Below are 20,892 nucleotides of genomic sequence, written 5' to 3'. Positions count from 1 at the left end.
CTGCCCCCAGACACCCAGGACAAACGGACACACCGCACAGTGTCCAACCCCTGTATCTTACAGCAGAGAAAACTGACCTAAAGACAATAACAGAAACTGGGGTTTGGAAGATATGATAAGGACCAGTTAAAGACCACTGATGTACTGAAGAAGAGACTGAAGCCCAGAAAAACACAGAAGCTAACACAGAGAACCTATATCTCTTGACTTCCTTACCAGCACTCTATATCACCCAGAATAAAAATTGGGGGACCACCTGATCGATAGGAGTAGCAACCTTCGGACAGTCATGCTTTCTTTCAGAAATTCCAAAGAGCCTGAGGTTTCCCAGATCAACGATAAGTAACAGCATCACCACATAGTGGAATACCCTATGTCAGATCATTTTATCTTAAATTTCGTATGGCCTCTATAAATTTCAGCGACTCATTTATTTTTTTAATGATCCATCAGGCAGCCTTTTAATACCTATCATTAGTTTACCAACTCTGTTTAAATGCTTGAAAGCTCCAAATGAAGAATCTACAGTGCTGAGCATTTAATACTAGTGTGACAGATCAGGGTAATTGATGTTTTGAACTCCAAATGATGATGTCTTGTTTTTAAGGACTAAAGTAACTTTTCTTCTTAAACCTAGAGAGCAATCTTTGCCAGAGTATTACATCCATAAAGAAAGAAGTTCTTAAAGTTCAGAGGGCATAAAAATCATCTGAAGGCTTTTTTAAAAACCCAGATTGCTTGTAGCCATTCTGCACAGTTCTGAGTTAATGGGTCTGAGATTAGACCCAAACAACTCCATTTTTAACAAACGCCTTTAGTGATTTCCCAGTCAGAAAGTCAGAAGATCTCACATTAAAGCCCAATAATAATTTTGTTATTTTTTAAATTTTCCCAGGTTCCTTCTAGGAAGATTTTTTAAATTAAATGTATTGGAGTAACAATGATTAATAACACTATAAGTGTTTCAGGTGTGCAAGTCTACAATACATCATTTGTATATTTCATTGTATGCTCACCGCCCAAAGTCTGTTCTCCTTCCATCACCATATATTTGACCCCCTTTATCCTCTTCATCTTCCTCCTACCTCCCTTTCCCCTCTGGAACCCACCTTACTGTTTGTGTCTATGAGTTTGTTTTGTTAATTTGTTGCCATATTAGTGAAACCATGTGGTTTTGGTCCTTTTCCATCTGACATATTTCTTTTAGTATGATACTCTCAAGATCTATCTGTGTTATCGCAAAAGGCAAGATGTCATCCTTTTTATGGCTGCATGGTATTCCATTGTGTATATGTACCACATCTTCTTTATCCAATCATCTACTGAAGGGCATTTAGGTTGTTTCCATGTCTTGTATACCATAAATAATGCTGCAGTGAACACGAGGGTACATATATATTTGTGAATAAATATTTTCAAAGTTTCCAGCAGGTAGTCAGAAGAGGGACTGCTGAGTCATAGAGCAGCTCTAGTCCTAATTTTGTGAGGACCCCCATACTGTTTTCCAGAGTGTTGTACCAGTTTACATTTCCACCAGCAGTGTCCGAGGAGCCCTTTCTTTTCAGAGGAATTTTTTAAACAAAGAATTTGGTGAGCAATTCTGTGAGTTTAAATCTAGCAAATAGCAGAAATGACCAAAATTGGTTTACTGGGCATGATGGGCATCTGTTTCCTTGGAGCGAAAGCCGTATGTACTATCACAATAGAGAGCGCTCGTATCATTCCGTGGACTCCGGGCGGCCAGGGCTCTTGGGAACGCTAGAGTCTTTGTGCAGTGGTAGACAGCAGAGGCTGGCTCTTCAGGCCACTTACTCTGTCTGGGCTGAGAGGTACATAATGGCTACATATCCGGCAGTTATATTTTATCTGGTCATTGTATCTGAGCCCTTTGAGGGCACCTCCCACTGCCTTAAAGATGACAAACTCACATATTTACTGAATAAATTTAATGGATGGTAAAATATACTAGATTATTTTTCTGAGGATAACTCTCCCTCACATTAGGAAATATAACTTTAAAAAAAGAAAATGAAAACAAGGAAAAGATATCTAATCTTTACTCAAAAATGCCATTTAGTCTGATATTCCTAGACCGAAGTATTCAAAATGGATTTGAAGGTCTATGGTTCACACTTGCTGGAAGAGCTACAGATTACAACAAGCTTGTCTCCCCGCTGGGGTCCTTGCATCAGCTGGCCCCACTGTCCAGGACGCTCTTCGCCCCGGTCCTGCTTGGCCCAGACAAGATGACACCTGCTCGGACAGATCTTCTTGAACATCCACTCGCGTTCACCTTCTATCACTTTACTCTTTTGTTTTTGTACAATAACCATCCAATTATTTTATTTTTGTTGTCTACCCTCATGTCCCCTGGCACAGAAGTGTCCTGAGGTCAGAGGTCAACTCTGTGTGTTTATTGCTGTTTTCTGAGTATGCAGTGCCAGGAACTTTGTAGGTAATTAATAAAGATCTTGTCAATTAGTTGCATGCTAAAAAACCAAGATCAGGTCTTCTGGACCAAAATGAGGTCTTTGTGACCAAGATCAGGATTATTCCATTGCAAATCAGTAATTTTTAATCTTTTGGGTGAAAATCATTCTTCAGAGTTCGGTTAAAATCATGAAATTCCTTTTTAATATAAACTAACATGCACACATTTTTGCATATAACTTGAGAGTCCATGGACCTCATGCTAGGAAATCAAGTCCTAAAAGTGTATGCATAAATAGTATTTTAAAAAACTAAAATATTGAGCTAAATATCACAAAAAAGTAATTACTATATACATCAGTGTCTTAATATTCAACATTCATGATAAGAAGTTACATATTGCAGGTTACCCTGGGGAAAATTTTGCAACCATTTGAAGGAAAAACAAGGCTATCTATAAGTGTTGTTTATTTTACTTATGTGCTGGGAATGATTTACACTTATAGAAACAGGCTAATAAACATACTGTGTAGCAATGTAAAATATATTTCAAAAAGATAAGGAAAAATGAGTCGAAGTCAAAAAAAAGGCTAGGAACAGAAGATAAAGCCAGGAAAGAGATTCACACTCAAAATTCATGCCACAGAATTCAATGCTATTGCTATAAGATAGTAACAAATTTTGTTCTAAGTTTTTTCGTAGTCAATGTGAAGTAAAAATAATCAGTTTTGCCTTACAAAGGGTCATATTTTATATATGCTTATACATGAATACATATGTATCGTACATGTGTTTAACAGCAAACTACTTGCTTATTTATTTATTCATTTTATTCTTCACCTGAGGATATGTGTTTGTTTATTTCAGAGAGAGGAAACGAGAGAGAGAAACATTAATGTGAAAGAGAAACATCGATCAATTAATTGCCTCCCACACGTGCCTTCACTGGGAATCAAACGTGCAACCTAGGTATGTGCCCTGACTGAGAATTGAACCTGCAACCTTTCAGTGTATGGGATGACAATCCAACCAACTGAGCAAACCTGTGAGGGCTAGCAAACCCCCTCTTAGAAGAATGAAGTACGAGTACAGTCATAAGGAACATAGATTATATTTCCAGTGTCTGTTTTTGGCAAGAGCCCTTATACCTAAGCCTGAAAAAACCCATAATAAAATGTTTAAAAATAAATGGTACTTCAGATATTTATAATTAATATTTCATGGCTCTAATTTTTGTTAGCAGCAGGCCTTGCAGAAAGAGCCTCACTAGGTCAGTAAGACCATCCTAGAACTCAGGGAGGAAGGCTGGGGGATGGATGGACAGGAAGGCAAACATTTTTCTCCATTTTTCACGTGCCCATCAGCCCCTGCAGCATTCCAGTTTCTCTGTTGTTACTCAGTATCTATTTATTTTTATTTAATCTGTATCATATATTTCCATTGCCCTTTAGTCCCTTTATACCCCCGTGCCCCAGCAATCACCACACTATTGTCCATGTCCTTGAGTCCTTTTTCCTTCTTGTTCAGTCCCTTAACCTCCCCCTGCCCTCCAGCTGTCATCCTGCTCTCCATCTAGGAGTCTGTCCCCTTCTTCCTTATTAGTTCAGTTTGTTCATTAGAGTCCATATATGAGTGAAATCATACGGTATTTCTCTGACTGGCTTGTTTCACTCAGCATAATGCTCTCCAGGTCCACCCATACTGTTTGTTGCAAAGGGTAAAATTTTCTTCTTTTTTTACCACCGAGTAGTATTCCTTCAGTTACACAGTATTTAAATGAAACACCTGAAGCTCTCATTCTCCCCTTAAAGGGGTATGCACCTAGGGCATTGACTAATGCAAGTTATTCTAGCTAACCTTGGTTTCTCTGCCTTTTTCTCTCTTTTAGAGAGCAAATACAATAACTAGTTTCTCAGAATATTAGGTGGATTAGAGACATTCTCTGAGGAGCTATAAATGGATCGCATTGACGTCTTTATTTGTCATTCTTAAATGGAATGTGTTTGCCCCCTTTGTGTTAAATCAAAATCAGATGGCATTTCTTCTTTCAATGTGGAATGTTTACCCTCATAATTATAAGCATACATTTATAACTGATACATTCTAATTTCCAATATTTGTGTTTCATTATTAGGGGGTCTGTATTTCTAATCTAACTGAGGGAAAACAACTTATGTAACATTTTCATTTTGTCTTTTTGATGAGATCCTGATGCAGTTGCTAGAATTCTGCCACCATATGGAAGCAACAGAGACAATTATATTTCATGTAATGACATAGATTTTAGAACCAGGCATACAAAAAAAGCCTAACCAGCAGAATATCCTGAGTGAGAGACTTAAACTTTTTAAAAATCTTTTTCCTCCTTTGCCTTCCAGTATATCTCTTGTCCTAGTCTTCTCTTCCTTTCTTTGCAGTGGCCCTTGTTCAATATATGCAGTGGCGAAAATGGCAAGACCAGAAATGAAAAATACTACTTTAATATCTTAGCGTATTTCTTATATGCTAAAACCAGTTGCTCCAGCACAGGTGAAGTTTTCATTAAAAATATCCCTATCATTCCCATTCATGTATGACTGAATCTGGGTGAGAAAAAATTCCCTCCCGTCTTAATTTCTTAAATCCATCTAAAGCTCTCAGTGTTCTTGTGACCGATTTCAATACTGTGCTTATCTTTAGAATTTTTAAACAGTATGCTAAGGGTACATTTTTCCCACTGAATTTATGTGTGTTTATTTTCATGTTCATTTCACCTACTCATGCTTTCAGTGAAGTCATCTTTACGAGTACTCACTATGTGCCAGACACTGTTAGGATGCAATGAATCGCATCAGGTATTCATTGCCCTCATTTGGCCTAAATGCTGATGGGGAAAACAGACACTAAAAGAATGACTTCAATAGGTATGAAACTGAAACTGTTCTAAATGCTACAAAGAAGAAATACAGGGTTCTGGAAAATGAGATCTAAATAATGGACAGCAGCCAACTAGACAAAGAGTGTGTGCAGAAGTCATGATGTACGGAAAGCAGAAGACAGCAGTGCTGTGTGAGAGACACGAAGGGCAGATACCTGTAGTACAGAGAGCAGGGCTGAGCATCTTGAATCTACAGATGTAATCAGAGGCCATCACCGTGAAAGGCTTTTGAGCCATATCAAAGAATATGCCTTTTTCCTAGGACCAATTAGAAGGATGGGGTGGTTTTTTGGAGTGGGGGGGGGGTTGTAGTTAGTTACATCATCAATTCTGTATTTCAGAAAAATACTTCTTTCTGGTTATGCTACAGAGTATTGGTTGGCAACGGGTGAAAGTTATGCGGAGGAGTTGAACTTTTTCGGCAAAGATACACTGGTAGCTTTCCCTAGCAGAAGAGGTACGGGATGTTGGTTCTTTCTAAAAAGTCAGCAGATTTAAGATATATATATAGGGGATAAAACTGATGCATCATTTTCTGAGAAATTGTCAGGGAACACTGGAAAAGGAGCAAGTTTGCAAAGATAAATGCTAAATTCAGTGCCGGACATGATGAGTTTAAGCCTTGGACACATCACAGGACAGAACCAGCAGTCATTTGATTATGGGTGTGGAGCTTGTCAGAGACCTCTGGGGTTCCAACATGAACTCATGACTCAGCTTCACATTCACAGGCCTGGATGTGACTGCTATGATGCATAGATGGATGTGATTGCCTAGAGAAAGGTGATAAAGTAAGTCCCCCCAGAGGCAGCAGAGTGGAAGTCAGTATCCAAGCACAGTGCACAATGTGAGAAGGCAGAGGCCAGACTGATGTGGTGCGAACTGAAAATGAGAGGTAAAAAAGTAAAGATGAGCCTCAAATTTGCCATAGTTTGGCTACAAAGAGGGAGAGACTGGGGGACACAGCTGAGAGAGAGATAAGTGGATAAGTAAGCACATATTCATTCAACAAATATCAAACTATCCTATATGTGCCAGCCACTAGGACAGGCACCAGGAAGACATTTTCCATCCCTAATGGCAGATCTGCTGTGTATTTCATGTGATAATCTCAAATGCACACTAACTAAATATTTTGTGATCTAATCATAACAGATTCAACGTTTTCTTCACATATAAACCCCTGCTCAACTTCTATAAAATCATCAAACAAATGAGTTAAATAAAACAGAAAAATAGCACACATCCATCTATACTTGGTTTTCTTCTCATCCTTGCTCCTTTCATTCCTTCCATGTTTCCAATGTGAAGTCTTGTTATGGTCACTTACTTAGAAAACATTTTCTAGAATGGTGTCCTTAAAGTCATGCGATATTCTGTTATTTATAGGTTATTTATAGAGCATGCAGAATATTCAAGCACTGAATATTATCCTATGGAAGTCAGAAATTTAAATAAAGCAGGGTCTCCCCACTAGATTATGGGCTTTTAGAGAGCTCTCGACACTGCTGTATACAGGTATGCAAAATAAAGCCAGAACGCTGTAAATGAGATTTTTGTAGTAAGGATATAATTAAGCATCCTTGGTTATATAAAGGAAAGTACAATGAGTTCTTATTGAGAAATTCTAGAACATCCCCCAAAGAGGTGGTATTTGAACTGGGAGTTAAAAGACAAACATTTCAGACAGAAAGCTATTAACCAGAGTCATGGAGGCAGGAAGCAGCTTTTGGAGGGAGTGAGACAGTGAGGAAAAATAGTATAACATTACTAGAAGGGTTATGTGGATAGTGGGAAATGTACTGATCTCAGATCTTAGAAAGCTCTGCTGAGAAGTTTTAGACTTGATTGCTCTGGGACTGGAGAGTTAGAGTTTTTCAAGCAAGTGAAGAAGCATGAGGTTCAAGAAGGAAACTGAAATCATCAGGAAAGTTGGGAAATAACGATTGGAAGCAGAGAGTACATGAGATGGGAGGCCATTGCTTTGAAGGTAGATGGTGGATGGTGAATTTCTGATATGGCGATGGCCTTAGACTTGTAAAAGGAAAACAGAGCTTTGTGTGGGCAGAGTAGTTACAATCAGCTGGATGTGTGTACTGTGGGGAGGTGCAGTGATGGAAAGGGAGAAGTGCGATGATGCCAAGCATTTAAGTCAGAAAGATTTTCCATATGGAAAGAAAAGCAAATTTGGGAGAAGGGGGATGAGGATCCAACCTGAAAAGATATAAAAGAAAGAAAGATATAATTAAGCCATGAGTGTGAATAAAACTGTTGCCAAGTAGAGGACCTCAAGGAAGGCCCACATCTAAGGGGAAGTAGAAAAAGAAAAGCCAAAAGAGGAAAATTGAGAGGCATTCCTTGGGAGATTGGAAGTGAGATTTCAAGGAAACTAAGAAAAACATGTGGAGTTCAAGGACAAGGCCTGGTGCTGTGATGTGCTGCACCTACGTATCATTTGGATGTGTCTTTTCCCTTTCGCCTCCTTTCCCTTTTGGAAGGGCGCCACCAACTGGGCTCTGCAGCTGTCAGTACTGTATCACACATCAGTACTGTATCACATCAATACTGTATCACACATCAGTACTGTGTCACACATCAATACTGTATCACATCAGTACTGTATCACACATCAGTACTGTGTAACACCAACAGTGTATCACATCGGTACTGTATCACACTTCATCTTTACAGCTCTAGCTGTGCTATTTATTAGTGAGCAGCAATCAGTCTTTTTTTTTTAATTAAGATTTTATTCAGTTATCTTTAGACAGGAAGGGGAAGAGAGAGGAGAGAAATATCAATGTATGGTTGCCTCTCGTGTGACCCCTGCTGGGAACTGGCCTGCAACCCAGGCACGTGCCCTGACTGGGAATCGAACGGTGGTTGCTTGGTTCCCAGGCCCGCGCTCAATCCACTGAGCTACACCAGCCAGGGCAGCAGTCAGTCTGAAGAGAAGAAGTTCCTCATATGTTTGTTAGGAAGGACAGAAGAAAGCTGGATGATTTGCTAATTGGGAGCTAGTTTATATTTAAGATTTCCCAAATTCAAGCTTCAGGTTTGTCTCTAGGAGAAATATAATTTTTACAGCAATAATAACTACCTCCAAGTAAAGTACTGTTTTGCCCTTCAGTTTTCATTGTAGGTAGTCAGTCCTACTCTTGTTAAACAGAATAGTCCATTTTATCTCAGTTTCTCTGTATTGTGTTTTACATGAAAATTTTTCTATGAATTTCATATCAGAAAAATAAAATACTTAGTTTCTTAGGGTGAGTGCTGTATTTTTCTCCTTTCTAATAATAGGAGTTATAGAAGAAATTGTTTTCCTTTTACTTAAATTACCAAGAAATTCAAATCCAAATTATAAATTCAATCAGTTCATCTACTGAGCAATACAGATAGCATATATACTTCCTCCTTTTTTTACTCTAGACCTTATTTTCTTATTTTTATTCACATTTCATTATTTTTCCTTTGGGAAGCCACTCCAAATCCTTAAGATAAAGAGGGCATAAATACTTCCACTGTTAACTAAATGTTTTCCACACGTCACCTCATTTCATCATCGGAACAGTCCATTGACTAGCCAGTATTATTCCACCTGATGAGGAAATGGATCCTCACTGAAGTTAAAGACTTAAAGTTCACCCAGACAAGCACTAAATGGGATTCGATCCCTAGACTTTTTGCTCTAATGACAGTAGTCATTTTAGCCTTTCTTGCTTGAATGTTTGTGGACAGCTGGTTGATTTCCAAGCAGCACATGGCTGACTGTGATAGCTGTCATTCAGGTGAGAAATAATTGCAGACACAGTATCGTTTGAGCAGTTGTCTTCTTGATAATGAAATATTTCTTCCTTGTATCTCCTTCCCAGGTTTTGTATCCATCAGGGAGCACATGAAAGGGGCCTCTTTCATCAAGTATTTTTGATTAAGTTATGAAAATGGAATTGAAGTTTCTTTTCCTTCTTTCTATGGTAAGTAACTATCAATTTGGGTAACAGAATTGACATTCCCTTCATCTAATTTTCTCTATATATTTATAAAAGAAATGGAAATGCTTCTTGTGTGAAGATGACTTATGAGTAATATCCAAATAATTTGTCTTCAAAATGTTTCATTAAAAAAGGCAATATTCCATTTTTGGGGTTCAACTGTGGTTTTATAAATTCTGGTTTAGTAGGTTTTATCTGGTTCAGAATTTGAGTCATTTTGACCTACATATGGGTTTTGATCATTAAAATAACAGAACTCATGTACCCACTTTATACACATGTCTAAAATTCTTTAGTGAATAATGTCCTAAGACATAAAACGACCAGTTATTCTACCAGCAAAACGAATTTATTTGGGACTAGTGGAAAACTGCAATTTGGTACAAGCATGCTAGAGCAAAAACTAGGCAAGTCCAACTAGCAAAGGAGAGGAACATTACTTTATAGAGCAAAAAAGGGAATTTGGGAGGGGCTGTTTTGAAAAACACTGGGGGAAAGCAAGAGTCAGGGCGGTGACAGTTTCTCATTGGGCGAGTTGCTGGACAAGGAAGGAAATCTTGCTGCGTGCTGTTGTTGTAAAGTGTATGGGTCTGCAAGGTGTCTCTTCCTAGCGGTGTAATTGACAGGTAGGGGTAGTGAGTGATGGCTCCCTCTTCTGGCCTCCTGACTCCAGTTTAAAAGAGGTTTGTTTCCCTTCTTTAATTTTCACTGTAGCATCTTGTGCAGAAAGTGGTCATGTGGACTTTTAAAAGTCCTGGCCATATACAAGGATGATTTTAAAATGCCAGATTGCTATGTGGTGGTATTTCTCTTCTCCCACATGCCCTTGTTTGGAGCACCCACCGCTTTGGGCCTGCATGCTGACTGCCTTTAATAGGAAAAACTTACTATCTTTTTCCAAGTGATCAGAACAGAGTCATCCCAAGTAAACAAAATCAACTTTTGAAGAAAGGGTCCCATTACGGAATTCTTTCACCACAGTATTGTGCCCAAAGGACTTGTGTTTGAGATGGCTAATCTCCTTTGTCTACCCACAAAACATTTATTTTCACTCTTCTTTGTATTTTATTTTTCTTTGTATACTCTAATGCATATTTAAGAGGAAAATTCTCTATCTGTAACTGTAAAATTGTAAACTTGTAAAATTTCATTTATTCTAATAAATTAGAAGGGTGGCATATCTGAATTTGTAGGAAGGCTGATTTACAGATAACTTTTAAACAAATGTGTCTTTTATTACTTTAAACTACATATAGTAACTTCAACAAAACAAAGTAGAAATCCTTAAGGAGACCTGTTATAATAAATCATATGAACATTTTGTTATTAGCATATAGATTAGATGTATATAGGAGCTTGTAAAGTGCCTGAGGTTCATTGAAAATAGTTTATTCTGCATCTAAAAAGTGTACGTAAGATTGAAAGTAAATGTTTAAAACACCATATATTACCTACCTATAAATAAATATGTTTGCAAAGCAAAGGTAAACGTTGGCCCAGCTCATAAACAAACTATCAAAAGCTTTTTAAGTTTACTGAAGCACTAAATTAATGAGATATTACCATGTGTGCATAAATAACTTAAAGGATAAAATTTGCTGATTCTTCTCCCATACGGGTATTTGTGCTAATGAATCAGGTTCCTATTTACACTATTAGTCCCCAAAGTAATTGCTTATTTGAAGAAGTTCTGTCTTATGGGTTTTCAGTTAATTAAATCCATTTACATTTTATACACACATTTTAAATTCTCAAGTTCTATTTTTCATAAGCCAGATTCAAATATGTTCATGTAATAATCCTTCTCACTAAGTCACTGGTCTTTCATTTTAAAAGAACTTTCAGAATAGCTATATGCATAAGATGCTTATTAATTAAATCCAATCAATATTTTAGAAAAGTCAACCCATTAACTGTTATTTTTTAATTTAAATTTTCCCATTTGTAATGGTGATTACTATGCTAAACATGCCACTAATTTCTAATTTTTCAGTTAGCTTAATATATTCAATTTTTTCTGCTTTGATTTTTGCATGGCAGTTTTTAACTCCTAATACTGCCTTTAGAATTTCAAGCAACCTTTTCCTAAGAGCAGCTCTTTCAAGGTGTGTGCACCTTAACTGACTGACCTGGCCGTCCAGTTGGGAGATCTGTGCAACACGGAGCAGAACACATCTAACGCTGAGGAACAGGGTACAATAATTAGCCAAGTGAAGGATGTTATAAAGAGTATACTTGCACAATTTTCAAATATTTGAGAAGTTGGAAATTAAAATACATAAGTGATTTAAAAAATTGTAAAATGCCTTCATCGTGTCTAAGCCATGGAGATCTTGCAGTGCTATACTAGCTTGGAAGATTGAAAAAGCTACCGAACCTCAGAGAGCAGAAACAGAGGGACAGGCTAAATGGGACTTGGGGGGTGGGGGTGGGGGAAGGACCAGCCATAGGACCCCTGCAGTGGGGCCAAAGTCTGCAATCAGAGAGCACAGTGAGGCCGGATTCTGGGAAAGGCACATGGGCACAATGTGGAAAGTAGATCTGAAATCCAGTTTTGAAATCATACCTAACTGAACTATTTTTAGGTGGTTAGTAGATGTTTATGTAGTTTAGTTTATTTAAGTATATTAGTTCCTCTTTGCAAAGAAATCATAAAATGCAGAGTCTGGATACATTTGGATTCAGATTGCAGCCCAAGATCGTCTCTGAATAAAATTTTTAAAAAGATTTTATCTTTAGAGAGGAAGGGAAGGAGAGAGGAAGAGAAATATCAATGTGTGGTTGCCTCTCCTGTGTCCCCTGCTGGGAACTGACCTGCAACCCAGGCATGTGCCCTGACTGGGAATCAAACCGCAATCCTCTGATTCGCAGGCCCCCGCTCAATCCACTGAGCTATGCCAGCCAGGCTGAATAAATGTTTTTTAAAAACGTAAAGTACCAAGTGGAAAAAAGAGAGAAAGAGGGTAGGAGGAAAGAAGGGAGAGAAGAATGTCCTAAAATCAGGATTATAAGTTATTTTGTCCTTTTTAGCAGTATTGAACAATAATGTACTTATATTGTTACCTTAACATGAGAGATATAGGTAGAAAATGGAAAACAATTGTTGAGAGACTGAAAAACTCATATACTTTCTAAAAAATAAATAAATTTTATTCAATTAAATCTTACTAATTCATTTAAGCAATGATTTATGGAAAGCATTAATACCAACGGACTCCAAAGAAGATAACGTTTTCTTTGTAGCTAGAATCACCCTGAGGAAGCATTTCTTCTCATTTAAAGAAAGTGGGAATAAAACACTTCTATTAGCATTTGTATAAATTTTTAATACTGAATAAAATATTAGTGTTTAGTGTAATATTCTCAACGTAATACTCCTTCATAATGGCATGCTAATTGGTTAAAATTAAATCAGACATTCAAAAACCCTGAGAATAGACCATCTAACACTTGTAATTTTTTTCATTAGTTTCCAGAATTCCAATTAAAATGGAATTAATCTGTCAAATAAAAGGCAATGCCACAAAAATAAAATTCTGTTCCCTATGTTACATGCACCTCCCCTCCATTACCACTGCTCCACCCCCGTGACGTCATATAATGGGAATAAAGGGAGTGAGAAAGAGGACAGATGTTCCCTGGTGTGTTTTAACCACAACAGCAGCAGTCAAAAGGCAGGCAACCTATGCACATTCCAGCTCTGTAATTTACTAACTGTGACACTGCAGACATTTTATTTAAACCTCGTGGAGCCACAGTTGTCTCATCAGTAATATTATTAGTCTAATAGTCCCAGCCTCTTAGAGTTATTGAGAAAATAAAACAGAGGATTTCAACAGGGGTTGATTGTGACTACCAGGAGACATTTAGTAATGTCTGAAACAGTTCAGATGTTGCAACTGGAGGGGGTGGGAACCCCGCTAGTCTTCCTCAGATGCACGGGACAGTCCCCAACAACAGTATATCTGGCCCAGTAGCTCAATAGTCCTAAGACTGAGAAAACCTGGAGGAAAGTTATGTATATAATGAGCAATGTCTGATACACAGTAGGTCCTCAAAAATATTAAAATAACTACATTGTTGTTGGCATCATATTTATTTCAGAAGGAATTCCCAATCATCCCCATGGCATCAGAACTGAGTACTGTAAGTAGTTCAGTAAGCCCTGCCCAGCACAGTCAGTCATGCATATATGCTAAGTCATCTACTTGGGGTGGCCAACATGTAAGTGCCTTCAGGAATGAAATGACCCACTTAATACTTGATCAGTCTAGCACAGTCCTAGACAGAATTGTACCAAAGTCCATGGGCTATCATTTAATCTGTACCTTCTTAGAAATTATTAAAAAACAGGAAAATACAAATAAAAAGTAACTTATAATACCAGCTAATGATTACTTTTTAACTTCTGCTCTCAGTAAAGGCTCAGGAGTCTGGTGACCACTTACTTTATAAAATAAACTGATATTTGGACCCAGGGCTAGCAAATATGGTCTGGGTTAATATAAGATCCTGATTAACTTTCTACGGTACATACCCGTTTCAAAACCAGTTCAACGCAACAATACGGTTTTAGCTTAATGTTGACATATTTTAAGGATGGAAAACTTGTTTAATGCAAAATTTTTTAAATCAAACAGACCTGAGTTTGAATTTCAGCTTTATAACCTTCAAGCTGTGTGTCCTTCAATAATTTGCCTGACTTCTCTGAGCTCAGTTTCCCCATCTGTTTAATAGACATAAAATTACTTCATAAGGCTACTGAGAGAATTAAATGAGGCACAATTTGACATACAGGGTATGGTAAAAGTAGGTTTACAATTATTTGTATGGAAAATAATACAATAATTAAGAAATAATAATACAAGAATAAATTCTACATTTTGCACACTCACAACGGTAAACCTACTTTTGCCCAACCCTGTATATTAACAGTGAATAAATGCTAACCGTCATTATTTTCTTTGTTAACATTATTTCTTCTGGGGACCTTGCATTGCCTTGGGGTTATTATCATAGCCATGGGTTTCCATCGTGAAGAGTAATTACAATGTGCAGGTACTTTTAAAAAAGATTTTATTTCTTTCTTTCTAGAGCGAGGGGAAGGGAGGGAGAAAGAGAGGGAGAGAAACACCAATGTGTGGTTGCCTCTCATGTGCTCCCAACTGGGGACCCGGCCCGCAACCCAGGTGTGTGCCCTGACTGGGAATCGAACTGGGGACTCTGGTTCACAGGCACCAATCCACTGAGCTACACCAGCCAGGTGCAGGCACTTTTTATTAGCAGAGAAAGCTCAAATTGCTTCCATTACCTCAATAACCAAAAACTCTTAGACTTATTTCAAAAAATTGATATAAGAAAAAAAGAAAATGCACATGTTATACATGAAATTTTCCAGGGAGAATTTTTTTAAGGAAAAAATGAATTTCCTAAATTGAAGATTGAATGATATGCACATCTTTCTGGCATATTTTAATATAGCTGATAATCCACTTTTTAATTAGCCACCTAATTATAATTCAATGGAAATTTCCCTAGGTAAATGTAGAACCTACTTCAGAGAGAGAAATGGCGCTCTGAGTGGGCACTCCTACTGTGAATTTTGACACTTTTTCAGGCCCAATTTGTTCTAAACCTAAATGGCCCAGGGGGGATGGGAAGGGCTCTGTTCCGTAACCTGATCATTGTAACTGCCAGAAAGGCTGACTATAAAGCTAAATTCACCTTTTGTCAGTATTTTTATTTTTTCACTTTCTTTGTTCCTTGGAGAAGACCCAACTATTTTTTTCAATCTTCCCATCATTCAATGTTTTATATTTGACAATAACAACATTTATGATGAATCCAAACTATGGCTCCCTTCATTTTTTTTGATGGCTTGCTTTCATCTTAACTCAAGTTTCCCTAACTTCCAACTCCTGAGAAGCAAAGAACTAAAAGGTACTTAAAGAGACCATCTCAGCATCATAAAAGGCACTTGTTTAATCCCACAACCTAGGTCATGTTACAAAGGACGATTTTTCACATATTCCTTACCAACAGATGTTAGAAGTTGCCAAACCTTAATGTTTGTTTATTATCACTGGTTGCTCCTGTCTTTAGTTTAAAATGTTTTCAGCCCTGGCTGGAGTGGCTCAGTGGATTGAGTGCCGGCCTGTGAACCCAAGGTTCACCAGTTCCAGTCCCAATCTAGGGCACATGCCTGGGTTGTGGGCCAGGCCCTGTGAGAGGCAACCACACATTGATGTTTTTCTCCCTCCCTTTCCCTCTCTAAAAGTAAATAAATAAAATCTTTTTAAAATAAATAAATAAAACGTTTTCAAACTTACCATCTGGTCCTATAGAAATGAAAATGATTGCTTTATTGAATTGTCTCTTCTAACTGGTTTTAGCTTTGTTGTGGTTTCAACTTCATTGTGTTTGCATATGATTTTAGACTATTGTCTCATAAATTTCTGGCTCATAGTCATTAAACTTATGCAGAGAAGAGAGTTGAACTTTTCATTTTAAATAGTTCCTTTCTTCCACCCTTGCCCACTACAGCCTATTTTCAGTAAAGTATAGGTCAGGTCATTTGGCTCCTTGAGTGAGAACCTCCAGTGGCTCTCTGATTGAGGCAGAGTAAAGGCTACAGTGAACAGTCGTCCTCCAGGGCGTGTATGTTTTCTTTCGGCCCATCATGACCACCAGCTCTCCTCCCTGTGCTCCCACATTCACCCCACCGCCATCACTCTAACTCCCTACAGTTCTGCCAGCACACCGGGGGAGTCCCGCACCAAGGCTTGTACCTGCGCTGTTTCCTTTGTGGGACACTCTTCCCCATGAAGTCCGTAAGACTTGGTGCTCTCTCATATCCTTCAAGTCTTTGCTCAGGTGTCAACTTCTCAATGAGATCTTCACTGACCAGCCTCCTAAAAATACAACCCCTTCCCATAATTCCTAACCTTTTTGTTCCCTGATTTCTTTCTGTCCATGACATTTGCCACCCTCTGATAAATTATGTAATTTATCATTTATTAATTGTCTGTCTCCCTCAACTAGAATGTAAGCTCCACGAGGAAAGCAATTTTTGTTAGTTTTGAGTAGTGTATCCCAAGCATCTACTCCACTGTCTGGTATCCAGCAGATACCTGATAGATAGTAAACTAAATTGAGTTATGTAGCATTACACTGTTATCGACTCTTATTTCAATTCCCTAAAGCCTTAAGTTGCCTTCTGTTAGTTTTGTCTTCTGGTGTTCTGCCCTAATTATGCATTGTTTCTTTACCAAAATTTGGATTCCCCCACCCCTGGTTAGATTTAGGAGATGGAGGGAATCATTTCATTGTGCTTCCTTTTGGTCACTGAGAAGCTCTAACTGGGGTAAGATTGTATTTTAGGCACATTCCCTTCCCTATTACTTTTCCTGTCATACCAGGAGACTGTTATCACCAAAATGGTAAATTGACTAGCATAAATTAGATTCCTGATCAGAACACTCCTGGGTGCCTCCTGACGCAAAGGAAGAGATTGATACAGATGGAAATGTCAAGCTCTATAAATAGTCAAATGAAAGAAAATGGGAAGATTATTTTCCTTTGGACCTAGGTATACTTTTTCTAGCACACGTGTTCCTAGCACAAATATCAGAGCCTTAAACCTAATTCAAGAAAATACCTACCTTCTGATGACAAAAAGCCATAAATATAGTTCATAACCAAAGATTAGACCCTGTTTATTATTGCTGGTGACACATGATACATGGGGGAGATTTGGCAATATTTCAGACACCTCCAGTCAGTCATTCATCACTTCACAGTGGAAGACGAGGAGGTATTTCTACATTAATAGCCCCAGTAAAAGAAAGTAAGTGGGGAAGCATCTGATGTGTTTTATCATTGAGAGTCAAAGGAACATTGACAATATTAAAAATGTACTGAGTGGATTACAGGCTTTGTATAAGTTGGTCTTCTAAATAGTAAGAGTCCATTTATTTAAAAAGCAGTTGATGAAGAATAAAGGAACTACGTTCAGTGTTGCTTATTTCTCCTCAGCTCTAAAGCCTAAAGGAAGCAGCCGTGTTTGCAGCAGCTTGAAGGCCTTGAGAAGCTGCTGCTTCAGGCCACGTGGCTGTCCCAGCACCAAAGGTTTACACTGTAGATCAGTCTGATACAATCTGCAGAGACCGCATGCCCCCTCCCAGTTTAACATTACTTCCCTATATTTCAATCTATATGTTAGAATAGGCACAGAGCATATTAATACTTCTGCCTGGTTAAAAAATTCAAATCCAAGTTCCCTTCATAACTACTATGTTTATGCAAGTGAAATACATAAAGTCCTTTGGGAATAGAGTTTAAAAATGGAGTCGGGGATGTGAGCAGTGAAGAACTGTATCTTAGGAGTGGTGGAAGTGAGCCACTGAAAAGTTTTTAGTGTTATAGAACCAATAACTTATGTGATGCTTTACAAAATTCCAAAGACACCATTAAAATTGAATAAAAAGCCTCAGCTTGGTTTTGTGTATGCTTCAATAGACAAAAATATATATTTAATGCAAAGGGTGTTGAATCTGAATTAGCACAAATATTATTAAATTTAATGTTCATACTGCATTTTATGGTTTATAAACTTCTAGCAATAATTTTATACATTTTCCCCACAGCAGCACAGTAAAAATATATCAGCATTTTATTTTTCCCATGTTATAGATGAGGCAACCTTTAATAAGTGATCTATTTCTTTCTTGTGCATATTGGTTAACTGGTAAATGATTAATTTATGTCTACATGAACTTCATCATGTAGAGTATTTATTTTAGTGCAAGGTGGTATTTATTTTACCCGCAAAGCATTACAGTATCCAATTATATATGCATATTTTAAAGGCAGTAAAGCAGCCACCAGTAGTTAATGCAGCACTAAGTCAGAGACTTTAAATCACAGTAAATTCTGAGTTAGGGTATTTAAATCACCCCTCTTCCTCCCCGCTCTGATTCATATGGGTGAGAAATGGTCTGTCTATAACATGTCCACATAGCACCTGTCCAGTGACACAGGAAAGATGTGTTAAGATTTTAATAGTTTAAAACCTTAACTGTAAAATAAAAGAATCAAAAGATTTATAATTACATTGGGCTAGAGTAGAAGGGTAAACAAATGTGATCCTTTACATCCACCCACTGAGCAACTCGCAATTGTGAGGCTTCTATCCTGCCCACTTCCCTCTTTCTTCTTTCTCTGCTTTCATTTCTTCCATTTGTTTTCTTTCTCAATTTCTGCATCAGTAAGACGGTTGTTGTGGTTGCTTATATAGAGAAGTAGAACTAACCGGCACACATAAGTAATATATTAAGATTTAGCCCTGGCTGGTATAGCTCAGTGGATTGAGCCCAGGCCTGTGAACCAAAGGGTTGCTGGTTTGATTCCCAATCAGGGCACATGCCTGGGTTGCAGGCCAGGTCTCCGGTTTAGGACATTCGACAGGCAACCACACATTGATGTTTCTCTCCCTCTCTTTCTCCTTCCCCTCTCTAAAAAAATAAATAAATAAAATCTTTAGAAAAAAAGATTTAATAAAAAGGGCAACATCACTTGCATTACTATTGTTTGCATTATTTCTCTATATTGCACTCTACCGAGCTGTTAGTAAAACTGCTTCTCTCAGTCACGTCACATGTAAAGTCCAAGGTTCTCAAATACCTCTAACACCCCTCATTTCACTACTTTAATCCTATAACTTAGAGAACAAAGCACCGAAATTTTAGTCATTTTAGAAGTCTAAATTTTAATTAATTAGAAATGATTTTGATTTCAATGTATTATATATAATTTTGATTATGATGTATTAAATATGATTCTCCTTCACTTATTGACTACAAGACTTTTATACTTGGCCAATAAAACTAAGATTTTAAAAGTCCATTGCAAAGAGTCCCTGCCCTAATTTCCTATGCAAAAGTTTCTGATAAAATCTAAATATTCGCATGTTAGCTGTCAAAGGCAGATGATTTAAAACACATTGTGCGTGCTGGGTGCTCGAACTCTTCCTGATCCAGTAATTGTCTCTTTCAAAATTAAAATGTATATTGAAACCAGGAAAGTACTTAAAATCCAGGAAATGCTATGACAAGAATTTTATGAAAATTTTATTATTAAAATTTCTACATACTAAAATATAAACTCCATTACATGAGATCTACCAATAAGACAATATATCATGAAATAATATTTTTAAATGTGTATGATCTTCCACAGGATCCATTATATAGTACCCACTTAATCAAGCCATAAAAGTTTTAAAAATGATTAAAAAAAAAAAACCAAGGAGCATTACCACAGAAAAAGGTCATTGAAATATTCTCCTCGGGCTTCTTGCTCAGAGCTGAGTTACAAAAGGAATCAGCACTTTGGTGTGCAGTTTTCTAACTCAGAGTTATATACGCTCAGCCTTTAAATAGGTCTGTGGGTTATTTTCATATAATATAGATATATTTACCTTAAATATAAATTGGAAGACTTTAGATATCATAGTCTCTGTTATAACAATAGAAAAATATACATATAATCAAAAGAAACATTTTGAATAGTAAAGTATAATTTAATATATAAAGAATAGAAATTTTACTCTTTTTAAAATCCTTCCAACTAATAAATTATCCAAATGAAATCCTATTATAGCTAGCCTTATTTGACGCTGTTCCAATATCTAATACCTCAGGGCTTTTCCCAGTCCGGACTTTTTTGACAGCATTTATTATTCCCATTTACATTTATCTGACCCATATTGCAGCTTCTAAATTCCGTATATAATTTTCCCCTGAGAACTCCATGTCCTTACATAGCCATACAGGAAAATTGTGAATTTATATCACTTTCTGGGATAGCAATAAACTAAATGTGCAGAGAACCAGATAGGACTCCCTTACACTCCCTCATTTCCACAGCCCCTCACAGAACATGAGATGCAAGTGAGCGTCTCATTATTGTGAATGTTGAGTTGGGCTTGGTTCCCAGGTTCTCAGTCTTGTAATCCCAGAATCCATTATTATGGGGTTTCTGTTTTCATTGATTGTCATCTTTTTTATGTAATTCTGTTAGCTTTTACCAAAAAGAAACATTTCGAGGAGGGTTTCTTACATGGGAAATCTGGAAAATAATGTTCATACCAAGTAAAAACACTGTATTCTTTTCCAAAGAAAAAACTTACATGAAATCAAGTACTCCTGATTTTTCAGAGCTGCATATGGAGAAGTTGCTGAAACTCAATCTGTCTTCCAGGCAAAGTCAGTACAGCAAATGATTTCTTAGCATTTCCAGGCTAACTAATAAAAAAGGTATTTCAGCTTTTAGCCTCCATGTAACCTAAGACTCTTTACAAGGATAATGTCTTACAAGTAAGCATTCCTGTCCGTCAGAACTGGTACAGAAAAGGGAAAGACAAAGGGGCACATGCGGGCTGTGCCTGCCCAGCCCCGACAGGGAAAGCAGATCCTGGCCCAAGAACACCAGCCTCTAGGCCATGAGCAACTGCCACCCTGAGGGAGAAGACTCCATGAGGTTGGCATGGCTTTG

At 37.5% G+C, this 20,892-nt stretch overlaps 1 protein-coding gene across 4 annotated transcripts in view; it reads left to right on the top strand.

The window, feature by feature from the left end:
• The window catches only part of RHOBTB1 (Rho related BTB domain containing 1), a 114,905-nt gene that overhangs the window by 3,339 nt on the left and 90,674 nt on the right, over nucleotides 1–20,892 (top strand). For 3 of the 4 annotated variants that reach the window (XM_053663879.1, XM_053663878.1, XM_053663882.1), the window contains 2 exons: nucleotides 3,298–3,399; nucleotides 9,220–9,321. The gene's annotated coding sequence lies outside the window, so the exon portion shown is untranslated. Of the gene's footprint in view, nucleotides 1–3,297; nucleotides 3,400–4,847; nucleotides 4,960–9,219; nucleotides 9,322–20,892 lie in introns of those variants that run through there. The other variant, XM_053663880.1, reaches the window with a different exon arrangement.

The sequence above is a fragment of the Artibeus jamaicensis genome, unplaced genomic scaffold, assembly GCF_021234435.1.
Source record: "Artibeus jamaicensis isolate MK-2021 breed Jamaican fruit bat unplaced genomic scaffold, CSHL_Jam_final contig_332, whole genome shotgun sequence".
Classification (NCBI taxonomy): Eukaryota; Metazoa; Chordata; class Mammalia; order Chiroptera; family Phyllostomidae; genus Artibeus; species Artibeus jamaicensis.
Note: the sequence above shows the minus strand (reverse complement) of the source record. Positions and strands in the feature narration are given on the sequence as shown.